The sequence below is a fragment of the Dromaius novaehollandiae genome, chromosome 5 (assembly GCF_036370855.1).
Source record: "Dromaius novaehollandiae isolate bDroNov1 chromosome 5, bDroNov1.hap1, whole genome shotgun sequence".
Classification (NCBI taxonomy): domain Eukaryota; kingdom Metazoa; phylum Chordata; class Aves; order Casuariiformes; family Dromaiidae; genus Dromaius; species Dromaius novaehollandiae.
The window spans coordinates 23,439,271-23,463,591 of NC_088102.1; the positions used below are offsets into that span (position 1 = coordinate 23,439,271).

General features: G+C 39.5%; 1 long non-coding RNA gene across 1 annotated transcript in view; it reads right to left on the reverse strand.

Moving 5' to 3' along the window:
• The window catches only part of LOC112989905 (uncharacterized), a 308,655-nt gene that overhangs the window by 26,370 nt on the left and 257,964 nt on the right, over positions 1 to 24,321 (reverse strand). The window contains exons 10-11 of the long non-coding RNA XR_010389352.1: positions 6,019 to 6,258; positions 5,407 to 5,506 (exon numbers count right to left, since the gene is read on the reverse strand). This is a non-coding gene — a long non-coding RNA (uncharacterized LOC112989905). The remainder of the gene's footprint in view (positions 1 to 5,406; positions 5,507 to 6,018; positions 6,259 to 24,321) is intronic.

Here is a 24,321-nt window from a genome sequence, read left to right on the forward strand (position 1 = left end):
CCATAGGGGCTCCATCTCCTACAGTGATGCTATTACATCCAACCTATACCTATAGGAGATGCTACCTGAGTGTGTACAGAGTCTGAAACCACAGCTTTGACAACAAACCTGGCCAGCTCATCTCCACAGGGCAGCAGGCCACTACTCTGAGAAGCCAAGCCAGCATTGCCCAGACAGAGCACTTGAGTAACAGCAGAAAAAGTAGGTTACAGCAAGCCAACTCACCCCTCTGCCATATATCCATGTACTTTTTAACTCCAAGGATGAGAGCTGAGGAATCCTTACACCTCAGCCCCTTGCTACCCTGCAACAGAATAGATGAAAGAAGCCCTTTGACACTGCTTCTTACTGTGAGAAGGACTTAGAAAATGGACAAAGAATGATGCTCTGGTGTGGTATTTCTGGGATCTCCAGCATTACTTTCATCCAGTGGTGAATATCACATGGCAATTAGGCATAAAGCCATAGAATAATATTTTTTGGTCTGGCAGTGTTCCCACAAGAGAGCTGTCTTTACATCTGCAGATAGGCATATTTCATAGACAGACAGCTGAACTATCTTCACTATCCCTAAGGAAAGAGATGTCCAATTTCAAAGTAATTACTATGCTTGCTGGGTGTGGTGGGTGATTTCAATCACAAGAGATACCCGCAAACTGCATGAATGACCACAGAAGGCTGCAGCAGTGCAATGCTCCTTAGTTACACCAAGAGCTGAAGCATCAGAGTTGAAGAATTGCAGCAGTTTTGTTGCAGCCATGTTGCTTTAACAACATAAGGGAGGCTAAGTTTGTAGGGGAGTAAAGGCAGAAAAAACACAGGACAGTTTGCAGGAATGCACATGTCCTTCTTCAGGTCTGAAACAGAAGCAACAAGATTTGGAGCTGTAGTAACAAATGGGGCAGATTGATTCAAGTTTGACTGAAGCTGTCTTGAGTAACAAACAGATAAGGATCTTGTAGACAAAAAGGAGGGAGTGGGTTGTTCAGACTGCCTATTTTGGGGCAGCTGCTGCACTACCCTTTCTTCTTGCATTTGAGCAGTCATGATGGAAGCAGTGAGACAACAGAGAGAGAGAGAGAGAGAATAACAGCAATGTCATTTTCCCAGCCTGCAGGCAGAGGTATTCAGGTTGGTTTTAAGCTTAATGCAAAGGGCTGTGCAAGTGGTCGGTTGCCCTTTGACAAGGTGGAGTTCCTCTTTGCCCAGCACTGGGAACAGTGGGGATTCAAGCCCTGTCAATGTGGATTCACAGCGCAAAAAAGGGGGTGCTGGTAAAGCAGCATTAAAAGGCACAGAACTGCCCTGCAGAGGGTTTGCTTTAAGAATCCTCCTCCTACTGCCAGCTGTGAGGTAGACCTGATGAAGGAAACAGGGAGCATCAAGTAGCACCTGCCCTGGAAATAAGCCTTACTTTCTTGAGCGTATAGTTACAGTGCTCTCTGGTGGCAGATGAAATCCTTAGCCGACCTTCTCAGAGACAGTAATTCTGTAAAAGAAAGAATCGTGCTGAATTTCGAGCCTCTTTCTTCCTGGAGCCATGTGAGCACTAGGCAATGAAGTCTAGGAGCATAGGGAAATACACAGACAAGCACAGATATGCATTTTAAAATCTGTGGAAGAATTGGACAGAACAAACTCCAATTAAAATTCTCAACACAGCAACAGTATTTATTTTTAATAGCTTTGTGAAAAGCAAAGGCTTTTCTGCTCTGTCGCACAGGCAGATTTTTTTGAATAAAAATGGAAGCCACAAGCAAAAAAAAAATACTTTCTTGTCTCCAAGTAAATGCCCACCTGCCAGTTTCATCAGCATGAAAACATCTTGGCACAGGATAATAAAGAATGATCACTCCCATAGTGCCTGTAATCTGCAGATCTCCAAACACTTTACACAGATCTCTGACAGAAGTTTTAGAATGTCACATTTAAGGAGGAATTCTTATCCCTGGGGCATGAGAGGTTAAGAGACTTTCAAGTTGAAATACACTTGCAAGTTTAAATGCAGCTGGGAATATGGCTGCAATACTGGGTTTTGTTCTCTGCCTCCCACCAGTGATGCCAGACTTGCAAACATCAGAGCCACATGCCAGGCTCTTAATCAGAACAGCACAGATTTTTTTTTCCAATTGAGTCACCAACTAAGGGGCATGAAGAGCTTATCAGCATGTTCTTTCACCTTGCACATATACACCAATATGCCATATTTCATAGCTGCCACACAAACCTTTCCTGCATCCAAAACTATCTGACTGAACACACCTTTAAAGGAGTTACTATTGCTGGGTCCAGAAGCAGTTGACCAACAGCCCACTAAAGGGCTGTTGTTATCAAGTGGGTAAGATGGTTTACTTCATTTACATAGGAGATGGATGAACAGGAAGAAGGGATTTTAATGCACCTCCCAAAGAGGAGCAGAAAACTGCAAGACGGAGCATTGTCTACCTAAGGCCAGGACTAGGAGAGGTCGGATATTCCTCCACTTGTAGCAAAGACAGGGAGGAAAGGCTGTGATCCTCAGGCTCCTGCTTACACTCTGCATTTAAAAAACTTTTCAAGGCCAACAGTTGTGGCTATTACCCTGTATCAGTTCTGTTTCTTCATGAAACTGCTTCAGGACAAGTTTCCCAAAGACGTCATTTGTTTTTCCCAGAGCTAGCAAAGCACTGAGCTAACAGTGAGTCAGAGAAAGATTAAACAGCAGGTACATTCAAATCCTAGCAATCCAACAGCAAGGACTGGTTGTGCGGAGATCCTATTTGCAGTTAGGGTGGAGATGAATTGGTTTCTACCAGAGCACTCTAGCTTCCTTTCTACTTAGCAGTCTGAAAGCAATGTCCTTCTGTGGAAGGAAAAAGGATGGACCTGAGTCAAAAAATAAAGATCCAATCATTATTCCAAACAGGTGAATACGGAACCATCATGGAAAATGTTCATTTGATTGTAACCTCAAAGTTATTGATCTGAACAAGCCCATTTTTAGCAAGAGTTGAGAACTTAGACCCCTTTGCCTGGGATTTCAGACACAGAAGGTAAGGAAGGTGATCATAACAGAGCCACATGAAATACAAGTCAACAGAAGACAATAGATGATAACATCTACACAGCCTCTCAGAAAAGTGTCTTCTTGATCTCTTCCATATTTCCTTGAAACAGAGTTGCCCTGGAAACTAGCATGCACACCAGGATGAAATTAAGACTCTCCACCTAAAACTGTCTTGTATGCCTATGCCTGTTTACTCCTCCCATGAGGTTACGGACTGAAATAAGGTAAACAGGTCCTTGTGAAGCTGTTCAAGGCAGATATAGGGAGACTGCTGAAATCAGAAGATGACTGCTGGGGATCTCTTTAAGTTTAAGTTAAGTAGAAGCTGCTCCAGATCCCAGCCCAAGTAAAGCTCAACCAAACTGAAGAGGCTTTAAAGTAAAATTATGTTTCTGTGACAAACCACCTTTCAATGAAGCATCTATGAGGAGCATCTAGCTCAATAATTGCATTGAATGAACTTTAACACCCAATTCATTATTAATTAAAGTGGGATCTAAGGGGGCTGGCTGGAATTTGACCATATCACAGGGGTTAAATAACCAGGATACTTACACTGTCTTTTTATCCTGTAGGGAATGCCCAGGAGAACCTGGAGAAAGAGAAATGAAGCACAAAGGCAGGGGGGAGCGTCACCCACAGGGAACCAACCTGGAGCCCATCAAGTGATCCCAAAGGACGACAGCATAAAAAATGCACAAGATTTTCATGACTCCCCTGACTTTAAAAGTACTGCCAATTTCACATATTTTAATTGCAACCCAAATCCTCCAGGTAAGTTAGAAAACAGTAAGCATAAACTTATTGTAGCGCATCAGAGCCTTGACTGCTGAAGGCATAAGGGAGAAGAAAGTACATATGAGCTGCATACGCCTGTAAGGCAAGTTTATCCTGCTCTCTCAAGCACTTCAGTGGGAATTTCAAGTCCTTAGGAGGAAAATTGCAGAAAATTTTGAGATTAGGAATGAAAAAATGGGTTAAATAAGCTTTTCTGCATGCTGACTGAAGTCAGTCAATATTGTCAAAAGGCAGCAGTGTCAGAGTTTCCAAATTGACTCATCCCTTTTCCACGTCAGAGTATGAAGGAAAGAAGTCTCTGACTCCCGTAGAAGAGTTTTCAAAAACTGAATGCAAGCTTTCCTTGCTATAGTGAGGGAGAATTTCTAATATATTCATAATCCTGAGTATGTATTCTCATTTCTCAGTGTCCTCTCTGGCATCTCTGCCAGGCTTTGCCGGCAGACATGCCTTTACAATATGTATTGAATCAGGCAAAGGCAAGCTGGCTAATAAGTGGAGCCTGCATGTATACAGTCAGTCCAACACTAACCCTCAGCTAGTAAGATATTGCCACAGGAATGTGACTACGTGATTTCTTGCCAGTTTGGAGGGCAAGCAAGCAGGCAGTGCCTGCCCCAAGGCTTCAGGCTATACAGAAGATAGAATTAAATATTTTAAAACAAAAGCATTTCTGTTAGAATGTAAACAAAATTAACTAACCAACTCCTGAGTTCAGTTATATAAATGCTACTCCAGTGAAACTCTGCTGAAGCTGTAAGACTAGCAACAGACATAAACTGGATTCACAAATGTGCAACTGCATGCAGAACTCACTCTCTTCCTCCACCTGTGAGGGTGAGACTGAAACAAGCTGGCTGGAGAGAGAAAATAATAAAATAGTCAAAGGTACTTTCCACTCTGTACCCTGTACAAGTCCCATTTAAAAAGCCCTGAGAGCTGAATCTGAAGTCTTAGACACACAGTCAGTTCTGTGACTTATGCTGCCACAGAGCACCTGAGTCCCAGTGGCTGTTCAGACGCAGCCTCTCAGCTCAAGGCAAATGCGAGAGAGCTCAACCTACCTCGCAGTCAAAAAGATTCAATTTATGCTGAAACATTTTGTGTTTGCTGTAGGCTAAAAGAATACCTAGGCCAGCTGGTTTTTGGTAACCTTAGCATATATGTGTTTTTTCCCTCACCAGGCCAATCACATTCCCATTAAATTCCTGAAGGGGATCTAATTAAGCCAAGCAAATCATTCTGTGTGAGCTCTAAGTCCTTCCCCCGCCCAAAACCACACACATTTCTTTTAGCATTTGTGTGGTTTACTTTGAAAACCCAATATTAAAAATTAAACATTTCATACTGATTTCTTTTAAATAAGTCATAGGAAAAAAACCACACAATGCATGAGCAACTTGAGAAAAGGAAAATAGAAGAAAATTGCAGTATAACCTATTTGTCAGGAGTTGTGCACTTGTTTTTATGTTAATTTATCCACTACTAAAGTGTGGGGAGGGGGGAGGCAGCAAAAGAGATCCCCTTATTTTGACTAACCCTTGATCCCCAGAGGTAGATACCTGCAACACTTGGTGCTGTAAGATTCACAGCAGGTTTTACTGTTGCTATGGTTATTCAAAATCTTCTTTTCATTAGGAAAGATAGAAATTCTCCAGGTCTCTGCAATACAGAATAACACAGCCATCTCAGTGCCAAGCTCTCTACATGTGGGTAGGCTTCAAAAGCATCACGCTAAATCTAACATCAAATGTCAAATTAAGGTCACCTAAATATTTAAGGAGAATTAAAAGTGACACTTACTTAATTTAGAAGTTGAAATCAGTGTGAGCAAATGAAGGAAGGAAAGAAGGAAGAAAGGAAGGAAAGAAGGAAGAAAGGAAGAAAGGGGAGGAGAGAAGCGGAGTGGAGCAGAGACGAGAAGAGAGAAGCAGGGGAGGCCAAATGTTTAGAAAGTGTCCTTTTCTCAAACTTGTAGATATAGTCTCAGATATGTCACAGATGTCCCAAAACCCTGAGTGGGGTACGTATTTTATAAGCTACAGAAATGTATTTGAGTTCTGCCACTAATTGTAGTTCTTTCTTCAGCATCTATTTTGTAAGCTCAATAAAAGTGTTAGCATCTGAATAAAGGATTGACCAACATGGTCAGTGCTGATCAGGAAAAGGCTTACCATACATTTGTTATCCCCCCAGGCGGCTGATCAGCACTGTAGTAAGATGAATTATTTATCTGTTGCATGGTTTTCTTTCCCATCCACTTTTTTACATGCTTCCTCACACTCCTTGAATAAGGCCATGAGCTTGAGATTTCCGGAACAGGAACCAGATCGAGAGTCATGCATTCAGGATTCAGTAACATTATATTCAGAGCTGGACAGTTCTGGTTCTTCTTCCCTAGCTGAGACAGATGCCTAGGATCAAAAACACCAAGAGAACTGGATGGCACAATTTAAACAGAGACTATACCACATCAATTTGCAAGGTTGCAACTCTAAATCATTATCCAGTGACCCAGTACTGTGCAGACCTGTAGAGACCCCAGAAGCTACAGGTCTCTGGATTACAGAGAATTTCTTCCAGTGTCTTCACTTCATCATATCACATTAAGAGGCCTATGCTGTGCTGCATTTTCACCTCCCACAATACAGGCTCAGCTCTCAACTCAGGAATGCCCTTAATGTTTTTAATGTTCTCATTCAAGACTCCATTAGAGCACATCACTATGTAGAGTCATAGTCTCTACCTTCTTGTTCCTATTCAATAATTTTCTGCTTATTCATCCGAGGATCACATTAGTTTTCAGACCCAGCATTACATTGAGAGCTCTTGTTCAGACAATTGGCCATCCTGACTTCTTAGTCCTTTCAGGGTCACTGTTTCCCTGGAAGCAAGTATCCTGTTCTGTGTGTACTCCCTACCTTCTTTGTTCCCAAACGTATGACCTTGCATTTATCTACATTAACATTTATGCTAGTCAAACAAGCCCCACTTACCAAACAAACTAAACTGCTCTGTCAAACTGATCCAACTTTATCACTATTTACTCTTACTAATGTTGTATCCTCTGCAAATTTTACAGGCACTGATTTCCTCACTTCTGAACTAATAATAAAACCATTGAATTGTATTAGGCTAGAAAAGATCTCTGTGGAACTCTGCGGGAAATATCCTCTGTGGATGATGATTCCTCATTTACAATTCCTTTTTTGAAATCTATCAGCCATTTTTAATCCATTTATTATGCACTACATTAATGCTGCATAGTTCTAATTTTTTAATTGGAACATCGTGTGGTACTAAGTCAAATGCTTTTGAGAAATGCAGGTAGATGTCAGTACAGTTCCTTTTACCAGCCAACCTCGTCAAAAACAAAGCTGTGTTCGCTTAAGCATACCTCTTCTCCATAATGTGAGTTGTGCAAGAGTTGTTGCTCAAGACTGAGGTTTGAAAGAGAATGTGTTAGCCTGGCTTTCAATAAGCAATAAAGAACTGTAGCAACAAGAAGATTTTAGGTGGGGAACAAGTCAGTTGCATTTTCTTATTCCCAAACCCAAAGGTTTTCAATCGTTGTCTTTGCACTTATTTATATATTTATATTTTTATAATATCTACTATGTTAAAATTCAATGTGTATGTGGAGAAAGGACTTATCAGGGACTTTTCAGCACTTGGAATCACAGGCATTTGCCTACCTTGGTGCATGGTAACAGCCAAAGCACAAAAGAAAGTCATCTGCACCTCTTCCCACCTTGCTACTTGTGAGAGACCCATTCATATGGTAGGAGTGGAGGGTGTTCAGCCAGCTACAATGACTCTATAGCAGCTGAAGAGTCCCTCAGGCTGGCAGAGGTCTGACCATCAATTTAGGGCAATTTCAAGTCCTCTTGAATGGCAGAAGGTAGCTGTGATGATCCAATAAGCATTGTGTTCCTCTCTGTACTAAATCAAGACAAGAGGCAATGGGTACAGACTGAAACACAGGAAGTCTGAATATACGAAAAAAACTTTTTTACTGTAAGAGTGACTCAGCACTGGAACAGGTTGCCCAGAGAGGCTGTGGAGTCCCCATCCTTGAAGATATTCAAAACCTGACCAGACATAGTCCTGGGCAATTTCCTCTAGCTGACCCTACTTGAGCAGGGGGATTGGACCAGATGATCTCCAGGGGGCCCTTCCAGCCTCAACCATTCTGTGATTCTATGAAATTACTAGAGCAGTGCGAGGAGCTTAGGGCTGGTAGAGCTACTACGCTCAAACAGTCTTGCACAGCCAAGGCCCAAAAGAAAAATATTCATAAAACGACCTAGTGACTTTTTTGGTAAAAAAAAATTAAGACTATCACACATGCTATTCTGTCATTGTCTTAGCCTAGATAATTAGATCTGCACCTCTGAATTTCCCATGCCTTATAATTGCACAATAATTTCATCTTACTTTTCCACTCTCAGTAAATAATAAATTTGAATGTAGTTTAACAGCTGCTGCATATACATTTTTTAATAAGATGCTGCTCTTCAATAGTAAAATAATCTCCATGTGTATGCATGTACCTCTAAAATAATGTCTATGCATACTCATCTACCTCTATATACAGGGAGTCAGATCTTCAGCCACTTCACAGATACTGCTGATGGGCTGTGGTTTGCAATATAATTTGGAATCCTTTGCCTGAGAATACATGTAAAATTAACATGTTAAGTAATAATCTTAAAGATACCGGTTTTAAATACCAAATTTCTTTCAATATCTATCATAGTAACAAACTCCTTTTTTTCAAGATGGGAATTTCCTGACCCCAAAGTCAACATAAAGCAAAATAACCACAAGCGCCATACAGTATTTGGATACAGAAATTAATTTGTTGCTAGGGTCCAATTATGAAGGCCCAACTCCTCGTACAGACTCCCCATGATGTGGTTCTATTTACTGCCGTTGACCAAAGGGCCCACTTGAGAAATACTGTACTCCTCTTGATGAATAAAAGTATCAGATTGTGCCCATTAGTTTGTATCTTTCTGTCTGATCTACCATGTGCAAATACAGTCATATCTATGTAATCCCATTGAAATCAGGATAGTAACAGTCTCCACATAAAAGATATCACTGGCAGGCACTGTATATAAACTTACATTAGACAGCTGTAACACAGGACAGATTGATAAAGCATTGGAAGTCACTCCTCCTAAATTTAATACCCAGTCTGATTTTGATTTGCGTTAGTTCTGTTAGATGTAATAGCAGCCTTGTGATCTCAAGCTCATCATGCTATTAACTCACTTAATACAGATTTACTCACTTTTAAGAAATTGTAATAGCTCCCTGTGCTCATTTTGGTCACCTCTTAATATCAAGGTCTCTCCGGACATTCCTTCAAGTAATTTATGAATGGGCCAGTGAAACTGCTAATAATTTCAGCTGTCTTTTCTCACTCTCCTCATGTTTCAGAGCAGCAAGTTTTACTCCCTTCTTACGTGGACAGCAACATTTTTGCTTGGCTTAGGATGGGTGGCTGCTATTGTTTTTGAACTACTGCACAAATCAGAAGATGTGGATTTCAAATAGACTCTTCTAACATGTCCTGCAACATGCTATTTAAGAGGACAGAAGTCAAGGATACACTTCATGTGGCATAACTGACTGAGATGCAGCCCTGCAGCCCTGCACACCCCTGTATTAGCTCTGAATGGGTTTTAGAAGAAGAAAAGGGTGTGTTCATAGCTACAACCATTATGTGTCAAAAGCTGCTTCTATAGGTTGAGCTACCTTTGAAGACAGATTATAGATCCACACATTGTTGTGTCTGCTAATCACTGACAGGACTTGCAAAATGCTAGGTCTGTACTGCTATACAGAAACTGGTGTTTGTGATGGCTGATCTTTAAACAACTATAATATTAACCCATCTCAGGAAATGACTGCGCAGCCAGTGATGGCTGGAGAACTTTTCAGTGACCCTGAGCTGTGAGGCTGGCTAAGCTACTGAGGAAACTGTGCCCTTATTGCTTGATTTGCCATTTGAGAACTTGTGAAAGTGGTGATGAGCACCTCTGAGGCTGCAAACTATGAATTCTCTGGAGAATATATGCACAGCGGGGAAAATTCATAGAAAAATAAACTGTAATAATCTGACAACAAAAGTAGTTGTCCAAGCTAGTTCACTGTAACTGTATAATGACTTAGTAAGCTTGGGCTAGTCTCTTTCTGATGCTCTGTTAACCTTGTAAAAGCAACATTTTTGAAACCAGGACCAGCAAAAGTCATGGTTCAGAGTTGGAACGTTAAACTGTTTCAGGTTGACTTAGGACTCAAACTCTAGGTTCCCACTTGGACAATAAATAGATGTGTAAGTCCGTAGCCCTGTTACTTGGTATTCTGCCCCAGTTCACTTACTCTAAATCTACATTACCCTGATGAACGTATAGAGACTTGTAATAGAAATATTAAGATCAGTATGAATTACATATGAATGGAAATGTGTGTAAGCACCAGAAGACACAGCAAAACAAGTGTTAAAAGAATGGCCTGCAATGATAACAAAGGACACTGTTCCCAGCAATAAAAATGAGAAATGTGTTGTTTATGTCAAGAGCAGAAAGCCTGCACTCTGGCAAGACCACAGCACAGATGAGTCATCAGGGGGAGACTCAACACACTGACAGCAGGAGGATGGCACCAAGGTTATAACGCATCGCATATACCATTCTTTTTCCTGTTATCCTACCAGGAAACAGACTATAGCTACAAAGATGTATATATATTCCAAACATATATTACAAACAAGAAAAAATGGGCTATGAGCAACAACCTTGCCTAAGATTTATGGCAACTGATGCAAGCAAGATTCTGAAGCAAAGGACAGTCCCATAGTAACTGCTGACTCCTCACAGGTATAAATGATCAGTCCAAAAGCTAATTTGATATCATCAGAACAAGAGGAACTCCAGAGATGTGATAAGGACTCAATAGCTGGCGCCTCTCATACCCTGTGTGGCACAAAGGTGATCCTGTCTCGACCACTTGGGCACACACATCCTAGTGCTTGTGCATATGGGGGTGGGAGAGTGTGAGCAGGTAAAGTCAACTTGCTTAGAGATTTTGAAAATATGTATCATCTTTCACAAGAGTTTTGTACGCTAAGGTCCTGCAAATGCAGATAGACTGCTTCTACTATCAGCTATGCCAATCTTTCAGATATGCCTTCTGGACACTGCATTACACCATGCAGATACATCCTGTAAGCCATCAGCTTCTCTTCTGATGATTTAAATAGGACATAAAGGAAGACAGCATCTAGGAAATGCATAAGCATTCAAAGAAGTCTTAGCACCTTTCTGGTTAGTCCCAGATGTCCTAAGGTTAGGGTTGGCTTCTTACAAAGAAAGGGAGAACAAATGGTGAAAGAAAACAGATGTACAAGGAAGTCTGAGACTGTCTCCCAGCTAATCTTTCAGTACCTGATTATGGTTTCAGATGTCCTCAAGTCCTTTAGATAATCATGTTCTTCTATTGTATGGACATTTGGCAATTATCACTATGGCTGCTTGTTTTAAAAAAAGTTGAAGTAGATAAATAAGGCCTAGGATAACGAAATATATCATGCACCCATTATCCCTTCAATGTATGCAGCCTGCTGGCATGGTTCAGAGTTAATTTACATGATAGATGCTTCTACTTCAGCCTAAAACAAGGCTGGTCTGCATGTCATTTCCTGTCAGGAGTTGCTGAACCTCAATTATTTATTTTAGATAAATGATGTAATAAAAACACACTTTACAGTCCAACAGCCACCTCCATCTACTGTATAATGCCTGCTTTTTGTTCGACTTTTTTTTTCCCTAAGACACTAGCCACAGTAAAAAAAAATATTCTGGTACCTGAGCAACACAACTTCCCCTTATTTTGGTCCTTGTAAATGACCTAGCTGCCTCAGCCATGAGAGCTGTTCTCCTGTTCACTCCCAATAGTCCTAACAAAAGGCAATAAAGGGAAGAAAAGGAGGGTAACTTGCAGAGTCTGCGGCCAATGCACTAGCTGAAACTCCAAGAGATAAAATTCCTCAGGCCTTACTGATCTGGCCCATGCCTATCTATGTAGCACATACTCCCCTGCTATGCTGATCTGAGAACAGTCCGAGAAACACAGAGAAGGGGGTTAAAAAAATTATTTAATGACAATATCAGCAACTTCTTTTCCCGTCTTACTTTATCCAATCTGCCTGTGCATTTAAGGTACTTGAGGATTCCCAGAGCTGGCTGATTTCAGCAAGAAATTAAAATCACCAAAAAGTATTTATTCCTGCCATAGAGCGGTACTCAACGAGCTCAAGAGCTGTTATAACAACAAATTAAGTTAGACTCTGTCTCCTCTGCATGCAGTTTCTCAGTTTACATATATAAGAAATGCAAAGGAAAATACCACACAGGGTGTGGCAAAGATCAATCCATTAATGTGTTGTATTTGAAAATGTAAAGTGCTATTAAGTGCTAGACTGATTATTTTAATCAGCACTGTTTTCACACCATCTGCAAGTCTGTGGTTACAAATGTGGCTGTGGAATTATATCCCACATATACAGAATCTCTCTCTCTCTCCCTCTCAATCCATACTTCATCATTAACAAGGCATCCAAATGCTTCAGATCAAATCAGATTCAACTGCAGAATTAAACATTGAAGAAAATGCAATGTTAATCTCAATTTTTCTTCTGAAGAGCCCCAGACTGGCATTGTCGGATTGTCAATTGAACATATGAGACAATTTAGATTCTACTTAATCTTGATATACTTGTATACGAAAGAGTCAGATTTGAAAGGGGAAGGGGGGAATGAAGGCTTTTTAACTTTTACATTTTCCTCAGAGATAGGGTAACTGATGTATAGAAAGTGATAAAACAAGCTTTAGATGGAATATTTCCAGTTCTGAAACACTACAAAGTGGCATATTTCATCTTTTTTATTTACAGGTTCTCACTTCAAAAATAAAGAGGACGAAACGCTTCATTAATTACACACGCTAAATACTTTCGTAACCTTAAAAAAAGAGCAGGCACTATCAACGGAGAGAGGGTTTAGCACAAAATCTGATAGCACTTGCTACAGAAATAGCACCAAGGTGCTAAAGCATTCTGCGATATTCTTCATTACACCCCGAATTGTTCTCTGGTGTTGCTCTGCGCTGTTAAATAGCTCTGCAGCATGCTCCTGCTGTCTTGTTACTGCTATGGTAAAGGTTAGCTCTTGACCTTGATCCCAGGGGGTTATGTTACTCTTTATAAAGCATTCTCCTGACCAACAGCCAGCCCCCTCTCTTTGTTACTTTATATGGTGCAGCCAAAATCTTGCCCATTACTGACTTCATCTGTGGTTCAGCTGCCAATGTCCAAAATGCCTCCTGCCATGAAAGACACGACGGCATCTGCACCATCCCCTTCCACGCGGCCCGGCATATGCCCTCTGTGGGGAGCCAGGAGACAGAGAGGGAGAGAGAGTTACAAATTAAGAAACACGCAGAATATTTATGAAACCTGCCACACTGAGAGATGCAGAGAGCCACAGCTGCAGAGAAGGTAAAGCCCTGGCAGTGGTACAGCAAACACAGCTACCCTACCTCTGTGAGTGCAAATAAAAGGGGCACTAGGGTGCCGAAAACAGAAAAGGATGTTTTTTTCTCTTTTTTTTCCTGCTGTAAGATGTGTTCAAAGTCTTTACAGTTTGTCCTTTTTCTCCATGGACATATATATCTAGAAGGTTGGAAGAAGAAATAAAAAAAAGAAGTAAATTTGGTCCTAAACTTGCATTTGCAAATCTTCACAGGAAACAGCCTGTGTAACCTCCATGAATTAAATACAAAACAATCAAAAGTCTTTGGCACCAGTGGGGGATTAATGACCAACTGGAAAGATGACGGCTCGAGGCCAAGACGAGCGATCATTAAGCCTGTGTTCTGTGCCAAGGCTAATGCCATTGTAGACCTTTTTTTTTTAAAGCAGAGAGAAAAAACATTACAGGACAAGACATTTCTCCTATTGAGCCAATACTCCTGCCATGAGGTTTGTGCAACTTTGAGGGGTGCTGCTTTTACTTTTGAATAATGTTTTTCCCAAAGTCTTTATGAATCAATGCCTAGATAACCTCATATGTATTTTGGGGCACAGCCACAAATTTTGCACCTCCTTCAGAAATGCTAGAGCAAAGATCCAGAAATGAGCCAGTATTTATTTTGATTGAGGCGGTCTACCGTAAGTTATGGTCAAACCCAAACACATGATCACAGTCCAGAGGATCTGTTTCTTGTCTGGAATGATTACTCAGAGGACCTGTGGGTTTGTGTAAAATTTATTAAAAATCAAACTGCTGAAAGGCCAAACTTTTGTTTATGGCCAGATCTTGGCTGTATGGGCAAGAGCTGCAGGACCAAAAGGAAAGTATGTAGTGATTTCAAGGTCCAAAAGACATGATCTGAATACTAGATCACCTTTCTGTTGGCATAAAACCTAAAGTAATTATTGCTTTTTTCGACCAATACAAATGAGAAAAAATGAGATTCTTACATACTCAGACTTCATATTTGTAACTGGACTACTTGTAGTTCTCTATGTAGTCCTTTTAATCTCTGTCTCCTTTCCATACTCTGATATCTTGCATGATGCAGAAGTGAGCAATATAAGATACAGAAGCAAAGAGTCTAGGGAAACTGGAGAAGCCAGTGTACATGACCAGAATTCAGCCGTGAAGAGTTCTCTTACTGAAAAAAACATTTTGGCTCGAAAATGATCAAATCTACTTATTAAGCTAGCACATTATTTGTAAGTATCTCAATACGTCATGTTCCCTCTGTTATTCACTCCTGAACCAACCTGTACAGCCCCTGCTTTGCTACTCCATTTTTCACAATCTTTCTCTTCATATCTGAACAAAACATAGATTAGATGAGAAGATTCTAATGGTGTTTGTGCAGCATTGAATCCCAGTCATAAAATTTAGGTCTGAATATCATAAATCAAGTGACGCAAACACACAGATCAAGAAAAAAAAAACAACCCCAAACATGATCAGGTAGAGATAAAAAACAAAACCATTACAGCAGTCCAAAATCTTGGGCCTGAAGGAGAAATATGTAGCAATTTTACAGATGGGCATCCATCACAGATCTGCAAGTTCCCCTGCAGTGGAAACAGTATTGGGTAACATCTCATATAAGGTGACTTCCTTTGGCATTCTGGGGAAATTAACAAACACACAGGATTAAACTGAATCTTCAAGAACATCTCTTTTATTTGAACATGATCCTTTTCTCCCTACAAGGAGTCTTCTCCATATGCTCCCTATTGCCCTTTGTCTTATATTCCTTGCAGTCTCACACGTCTAGTCAACATTAGAAGAAAACATGCCCCAATAATGGATGATGTGGAAACACCCACAGCAAAGCAAGAGTTAATGTATTCTAGTCTCTCTGAGCAGTTAAAGCCATGGGAATATTATATCTAGAGAGAGCCTTGTTATCCATGGTTAAATCAAACTTATCAAATAATTGAAGAACACAAGTTAGGCCTTTGATATGAGGGAGAAAAGACTTGACATGCAGCCTCATCAGGCTAAAAAAGGCCTTTTGGGCCTTCTGGGAGTCACTTAATTATTTGTGACATCTCAGCTGTTGGCCACCACAAGGCTCCACCACAGTACTCACATAATGAATAAAGAGCTAGTTTATTCCAGAATAGAACCAATTCAAAAGTTTCCACCAGCGTTTCCCACCACTTCCTTGCCTATATTTAGTTCTGCTTCCGTTATCAGAGAAAGCTTCTTATTCTTAAGAAGCCCTTGTTCTTGTGCATGAGCTTCTGAAGTCCACTGAGGATGAGAGTGGAAGAAGAAATGTTATTCCCCACATGTTTGTTAAAGATATTGTAGGACTTGAAAGGGGCAGGGTTAGTTGATGAGTCAGATGGAATTTCTTCTGGCTGGAATATAGTCACAAGAGCAGTTTCTGGGGTAATTTAGGCCAAAGTTTTATCTGACAGAGGGTGAGTTTAAGTTAAAGCACAGTTAGTTTTTTTCTAGAGGGAATGTAAGTTGGTGGCATTCCACATCTTTTTCTAAGCCTTTCATTGGGCATGTTAGCTAGCATAATCCTTTATAACATCAATCTGCAGCAGTCCCCTTCACTTTGCTTTACAGATACAAAGAGAAGAAAAATGGGTACTTCATTAATCAGCTTCAGCCCAGTAAACAGGGAGGAAGGAATTTCACTGACTTGATTTTATCATATTAGCTGGGGAAAAAAAGGAAGACTTAAAACTAAGCAAAACTGAAAGAGTGTAAAACCACATGATTTATAACTCCTCCCAAAATGGGTAATTAAGTTATTTTAAACATTGCTAATTATCATAAATATTTCAGTCCTGTTTTCCTTCTACACAACCAATATTCCTCAGTCTTGCAAAACTCGCATACAACTGCAGAGGAACAACTCAGTTAACCACAGCTTCTCTACAAAGTTATGCATTTCTTATACTGTTTCCTGTTCCCCTGCTATCTTTTGAAAACCAAAGGGATTTCACATTCAGTCAAGGTATGCTTATATTAACAAGCAATAGGCAGAAATTCCATACCAGGGGCAGAAAATAATGAGGGGAAAAAGGAAGATTTGGGAATTTCTAGCTGGCAATTGAACCCCGAGGGCTGCACTAGCAAAGTGACAGAATTAATCCATTACTTTCTGTTTACTTTGTTTGAATCTGCTGCTAGAAGAAATGACTGAGGGGGGGCTACGGAAGAATAACAAAATGTCCATAATTGCACATTTCTGAAAAACAGTCACAGCAGTCACAGAAATTATTCAAAGAAATCTTTCTTTTACTATTTTGTTCCCACTTTGTCTTTCCTATGCAGAGATTTTTTTCATCTTGGATTACATGTGGTTGTCCTGACACAGCAGCCTGAACTATCTGCTGATGGATTGGACAAGTTACTGAAAATGAAATGTTTAAATAAACAGCTTTTATTAACATAGGGACTTGCAGCAAGATCACCTAATGAAGCTGGAATCTGGTGGAGTTGCCTGGATTCTTTAAAGGCACCAAGGAAGATAACAGCATTGTAGAAATGAGGCAATCTGGCTTTCCCAGAAGGACTACCAAATGCAAACGTATCAATTTCCAGATCAGTACTGGCATCAGCTAAAGACGAAGCTGATCCTTAATAATATTATGTACTTGTTTAGGTCTCTCTAGCAGAGTATCTCCAAGCAAACATTAGGATTCACTACAGCCCTGTGAAGCAGATAAGCATTATCAACCCTAGTTTCCAGACAAGGAAAATAAGGCACAAAGACGGTAAGTGACACAAAGACATGTTCAGAGTCAGTAGCTAAGCTGGAAGAAGGACTTAGCAATTCCTACTCCTAGCCTTCATCTCCAGCCACTGGAAAATATACCTTATTTCTTGATGAAACACACATACTATGGCTTCTGCCTTGGAGGGAAATGTGAAACGGTAACTGATAGGACACAAAAGGAACTACATATATACTCAGTAAACACTGTATAGTTATTTCATAGACTATGTTCCCAGCTTTCATGCTCTAAGGGCCCTGCTGTCATTCCCCCATTCCTTTTTCTCTGCACTCATTGAGCCTTAACTGGAAATCAACATAAATCTAGTTAACTTGCTTCCCATTTTCACTGGGGTATTAGAAGGATTTGTTGGTTAATATTGGTGCAACTTCTTTCAATGTAAACTGCTGTCGTTATAGAATAATAATGCAATCATTATAGGATAGACAAAACACCACTAGCAATCAAGGCCCGTAGGCATGTTCCCTCTTTCTTTTAGTTTTCCCCATTTTCACATTCCTATTTTCTGTTTCTGATTTTTTCTTTTCCTGTGCTGTCTCCACTAAGACTGTCATCTAGTTCTGTCTTGAATATATCACTGATTCTGGCTCTAGTCATCTTTCTCGCCAACTTTTTTTCATATGTTTATTATCCTTTTGCATGAAATTGCATTCTCTGAGACTCGGTTCCCAAGTTGCTCATTTTCAGGTGATTTCTTCCATGCTTCCTGCCAGTTAAGGGAAAATTGTCTTGCTTATGTTATGTACTGGAGTGTGCACTCCATAATTTAAGATAGTTCAAGTGGGGGTCACCTCAAAATTCTCATTGTTCCAATTGGAAAAGAGACTAGATCTGATCACACCTCCTTCGTATTACTTACGTCTTTGTGATTTGGTGTTGTTTTCAAAGCCTCTTATTGTAAATTGCCTGCAAGAGCAATTTCTTCCTGTAGCTGTGCTATCTTATGCCATCCTGTCCTAAGTAATATTGATAACACTATTCACATGGGGAATAGTTCAAGATTTCCTATCTGGAGGAAAAGCTCTCTCAGAAACAAAGGGACAAGTTCATGCAACTGCAAAGCCATATAAAGTCACCTAAAAACATATATTGGAGAAACAAAAGAAGGCAGAGAAGAGCTTACTATGCCAGAAGTCAGACTGAATGGTTTCTGCAGGCTTTTCTGACCCTTAAGAAACTGAGAGTGGACACAATGGACACAATGCACTGTAGAAAAAAAAGAATCTGTAGGCTTTCTGCAGGCCTAAATTTGGAATAAATTTGGTACCAGGAATAAAAATGTTCATAATTTTACTAAGTCTTTTACTTCCAGCTCACTAATTCTGAAAGATTTTTTAACCTGAAGGCACTTTGGAGACCCCCATGAGTCAAGTTCCTGATGGACAAGCATCACAGTGAGCATCACTGGTTGGTGAGAACATGGGCAAAAACAATAGGTATGAAAGCTTCATATGTGAAATTGTCATTGATCTGTGACTGTACACTTCAAAATATACAAATCATCTTTGTATTCTTGTCAATAAGAACCTTCTTCCCTCTTATAGCTATTTTTTTCTAGGAGCAGCCTATCCATAGGGCAGAAAGGGAAAATGAAAGGGAAAAACAGACCTAGTCACTGAGGTTATCAATGAAGTACTTCCCCTAAGGATAAAGGAGACATGGCAAATGTGTAAGTTATTCTCATGGTCCATAAGATCTCAAATTTAGTGAGAAGAGAATTAGCAAAAGTGGCTGATCTGCTCTGGTCTGTCTCCTACTACCAGTTTTGGATGTCTCTGCAGCTAGCATAAACCCTGGTCTTACTGACCATCTGGAACTAATGGAGAAACATTGTGGAAATCCTGCAGAGTAATAAAAGGTGATTCAGCCATAGAAGCATCTTGTCCGACAGCATAAGCTTGTCTCAGTAATCACTTACATTCAGATATAATCCATACGCATGTAATGGACCGTATCCAACAAAAGTATATTCCAGAGCTGTACAAAGGAAAGTGGAAAAGCATCCTTTTGGGGAGGGAGTGGAGCCGGAGCATTCAATATATTCAAGCAATACTACCCTCTTGATTAGTTCATAAAGATTTGTCATTCGCTGCCACAAGGCAGAGCTCCCAAGGGGGAACTCTTCTTTATACCAAAAAGTCATTCAAGCCCCCCATATTTGAATGAAAAATAGAGGTCATGAGATCGCTTTACTACCTATTGCCTTTTAGGCCATCTGCACTACCACTCAAGTGAGCCACACTCTATAAGACATAGAATACAGGAGATAATGAATTAGAAAGAGTATGAACTTTCTGATTATTTCTTTGCTTTCATTTAAAACATTTATTTTAATAAACAGTGATAAAATAAGCTGTGGGGGGACAGCAGGGTATACAAAAAGTTACATTGTTTATACAGAGTAAATAATGTCTGGCATTTATCTCCACTAGACAGGAAATAATACTTGATGATAACTCCTCATTTCAGAGGATGAATGTCATATCAAATTTGAGCCATTGTATAGTCTCCCTAATAGATCACAAGGAGAAAAGAGAGAGAGACAGAATCTTCTGCAAGTGAAGGTTAATCCTCTCAAAGCTGACTGATCAAAACATGTTTAAATTAGGGTCAGACTTGTTTTTATCTCAGGACACCAGAGGAAGCTGAAAAAAGGAACGATGACTGTTTCCTTATCTAAGAGCTATAAAAATTTCCTTTTGTGCTTTTCTAATTTTTATGTAGAAGAGTATCTATGAAACAAACTGAACGAAAAGAAGCAATAGAGTCACTTCCTCAGCCGAAAGCGCTCTACAAAGAAAGTTTGCCCGCATAGCTGAATCGCAAGAATGAAATGGGGCAATTATTTGAAGCAAATATCAAATTTGACCTTTATTCTTTTCACAAATTGCCCTTGACCCATCAGCTTCTCTCTCATCTGAATAAATGTGTGGGCTGGTATAAGGATATTAATTATCAGAGAAAACAGTGAGGTTCTGGAACAATATTATATACTGAAGAACCAGAGGAAAACAAAAAGCTGCTTCTAAGAAGCAGTCGATAAACACTTGAAATGGCAATGGATTGTATTAGATGCCTTGACCGACAATGTACCTTCCAGTTTCATATTCTTATATGTTCACTTCTAGCATATTTAGCAGACATCAGATGTCTTTCAGTCCTGAACAGAGATCTAGATGGCATATTGTTCCTGCTTAACAAGGAGCACATTAGAATAAATATTGTGTAGATTATCAGTATTTATAGTTGTTGATTTTCTTAATAAATGTTTTCTATTTAAGAAGACTACTGTTCCACAAATCAGTCCAAAATGTACTAATAAAGAAGAAATATGTCCACAGACGACCTACAGTTCTCTGTGGTGTATTCTGCATTTTTTTCTATTTAGTGAAATGGATGGAAATTCTAGGGGAAAAAATACAAAATACATTCTAGAAATACAGAACGCAGATAAAAGGGAAATACTCCCCATGCTTCTAAGCAACTTTATTCTTTTTGAAAACTTATTTCAGATTTTTTAAGCTAGGCTTTTAAATCCTTATTGAATGAAAAAATCTGCTGACTTTAATAGAAGTTTACCTGGGTAAGAACTTTATGAGATAAAAACTAAATCACAGCTTGACCTTGAGAGATTGGGAAATATCTTCTCATTTTATAACGGTCTTCCAGACTTTGACACTGCATTCACATGATGACTTCTTATGTAGGTGTTGAACTGGGAACTCTCAGTATTCATCAGACATTCTTTAATTATCTTAGTCAAAGCATGTAAGTTTTAGATGCTAATTTGATTTAAAAAATTAGTATGTCTTTGATTTCAGAGGTGCCAGTCTTTGATCTAAGTAAATGACAATAATGTCTTAAAATATTTCATCCCTCTTCATGTATTTATTTAAGAGATTAATGAGATGATTCTAAATTGACTTTGACAGTCTGCCAAAAATCAGAGATCCTAGAAATAGGACAAGACATAAGCTGTTAGGTCAACTAGTCTGTCAGCTAGAGGCAAGTCAAGTAATCACTGTCCATCTGGTTTTAATTAACTCAGACAGTATAGTTTCTTTACATTACTTGGTGGTAGCAAGTAACAGGGGTATCAAGAAGAGATGCAACTATGGCTCCAATCTTCTTCAATAATGATTAGATTAACTTCCGGGCTTTATCAGCTGGCTTGCTTGTTGTATGATATCAACCATATTGCTCAAGGTAATTGAATGGTGTTTAAGCTCTGGAGCTTTTTGGTCTTTCCACACAGCTAACAACCAAAAGACATCATGACCAGAAAGGCTCTCCATTGGCTCCATTTGAGTGAAGAAAATTCTGCACGGATTGTCACTTACTGGCATTGCGTTGACTGAATTACAAGTTAAAGGACGAATTAATGGATCAAACCAAACACTTCTCTCATTTCTGGAAATGGTGGCTTTGACTCAAAGAAATACAATCTATTTTTGAATGTGATAGTTTAAGACACTCTGATTTACAAAAATACAGTCTTTACAATGATTATATATTTTGTAGGTTATTTTGACTGAACTAGCGAGTCAGTCTGAAGAAGATGTTTCCACTGCTGTACTGTGGCTACATTAGTCTCTGCCACTTAAATTTCAAACTTGAAGACAACTGGAGAAAAACCCTCAACTGTTTATCTTCTTCATATTATTCATATTATTCAAATATGAAAAACAAAAGAGGAAGTGGGAAGAAATGACAGTGGTAGGTTTAGAATAATCTGGAAGATTAGAGAAATAATTCTGAGCTTCAGTGAAGCAATCTTTTAAGCCAAAGGTTTCATGAATAAAAAGAAAGTAATGAAGGAAGATACAATGTACAAGAAAGCCAGACAGAAGCTGGTGCTAACATCACATCTACACACTAAAATTCTTTGATGAAAGTACATTTCTTACAGTCACGACACTGGAAACATAAGCTCTTTTTGAATGAATATGTCCATTTACATCTCATGCTCTCTCATTTTGCAAGCTTGGCAGTTACAGGGCCACACTTTCCACTTGGGATCAGGAGTGATCAGTTTAGATTTGCCTTGGTTCTTATTTACCTCAAAGCATTCAGGGCTGACCTCCCACACCAGCGAGATAAGCAGTGAGTACTAACAATTCGTCCTGTAGGGCACCTCCAAGCCGTCATGCACTACAACAAGAGAGGGAAGCATCTCGTGGTTTAATGCATTACCCTGACAGCAGCAGAAAATCCAAAAGGGAAGGCATCGAACACAGCAAGGTAGGCACAGACAAGGCTGTCCTCTTACAGTTCATCTGTAAGGCATAGGACGTTAAGGTTTACCAGAAAACATATGTGAGCAAACACATGGTTATAAAAAAAAAAATAAAAACTGAAAACATACAGTTTTTCAGATCATACCCAAAATGTGTTGAAAATGTTTTTGTAATGCCTCTTGAAACCTTACTACCTCAAACCTTTATTGTTTGTCATACCGTAGGTTTCCAAGGCTGGAGATTTTTCACAATATGTCACAGTCTCAACTTCTCAAGATGAAAAAGAGCCTCGCAGAAGACAACAGCCAAAGGAAATACAGTCTGGGAGTATATTTTTGAGGAAAAAGTCCCTAAAGTTTATGGCAAATACACATTCTCAATGAAAGAGAAGTTCAGTCAAATTCAATTTTCTTATAGAAGAATTTCAAATAGAAAAATATAAGCTATTTGTATCACCAGTTTTGTCATCACCTGAAGAGTCCAGTGTCTCCTAAGCTAAGCCTATGAGCAATCAGGAAATCACAGCCCTTCCCTAGAAGGATGCTAATACTTCAATTAATTGAATTTTTTACCACCATAGTTTTCACAGGTGCAGCCACAGCCATATAGACGTATTAGTTTATTCACAACACAGGGAAACTGCAGTCTTGCAACATACACAGCTCATGTTGATATATTTCCAAATACTGGGTCATTCTGAACACATTTTTGAAACTTGTTGAAAGAAAAGAAAACCTTCTTTCAAAAGTTTTTTTTAACTCAACTGGATTGTGTTGGGAAAAGCATTGCAAATATCAGCTTAGTTCTGCCTCTGTGTACTGCATAATTGCTGTCTCTCCTCCTCCCCCTACAATTAATGTAATCAGCATCTAGATATTTTCTTGTTGCTTTTATTAATATTATTAAACAAAATAATCCTCAGAGTTGGTATTCCAAAACTGATTTAAGAACATTAAACAGCACTTATGACCATTAAGGAGTGATCTGGATGATAATACGGTGCTCGCATTAGTTACCACTTTATGAAAGTTATTACAGTAATAAACCCACATAGTTTTCCAAGTGATTCCATTTAATCTTATAGCAAAAACAAATAACTTGTCTTGTAGAGTACTTTACATTATTAATTCACTGCCAATGGAAAGCCAGAAAAGCCGTAACAGTCGTCCCTCATTTACTCCTTCATGCAGACTGATTAGAAAGCTCTGCTCGGAAAATTGCAAGCAAACGAGCCCCAGCAGGCCTAGAAGATCACTTTGAAGGCAATCGGGAGCTCAGGACATTTGAGAGCCTTCTCATAAAAAGTGAAAACGTTTGAACTGTGCAGTGAGTGTTGGGACAGGCAGTTCAGTGATTCAGTGCCAAGGATGAACAGCAAGGTGCTACAATTTTACAGATCTGATCATCTCCATTTTACAGGCAGGGAAACAGAGGCACAGCTTCTTACAGTCCTGCTCTTGTATTTTGTGGCAAGTCTGAACTACCGTAGTCGGCTTCTAACTCTGAAAGTGGAGTTCTGTGTTCAGCACAGTGAGATGTGGATTTGATACTGGGACACTTTTACAATGTAAATTTATCATTACCTGGATCAAAGTTTCCAGTATACAAGTATACTTGGGACAGAATTCTCCCTCCGCCTCGAAGCAGGCAGCAGAAGAAAGAGAACTGCCTGCAGTTCCCAGGAATTCTCCGGTGCCCCAGGATGCTTCATGTTTACAAATCCACATGCCTGAATGGTTCTATAGCATATGTTCGTAACTCAGGGATTCACTGTCTAGCGCAGTGTTTATCAGTTGTCTGATAAAAATACCTGCAGTACAATGGGGAGAACTGTACAATATAAATAAACTTAAGACTTGCGCATTATTAATATCCAGGGTGGT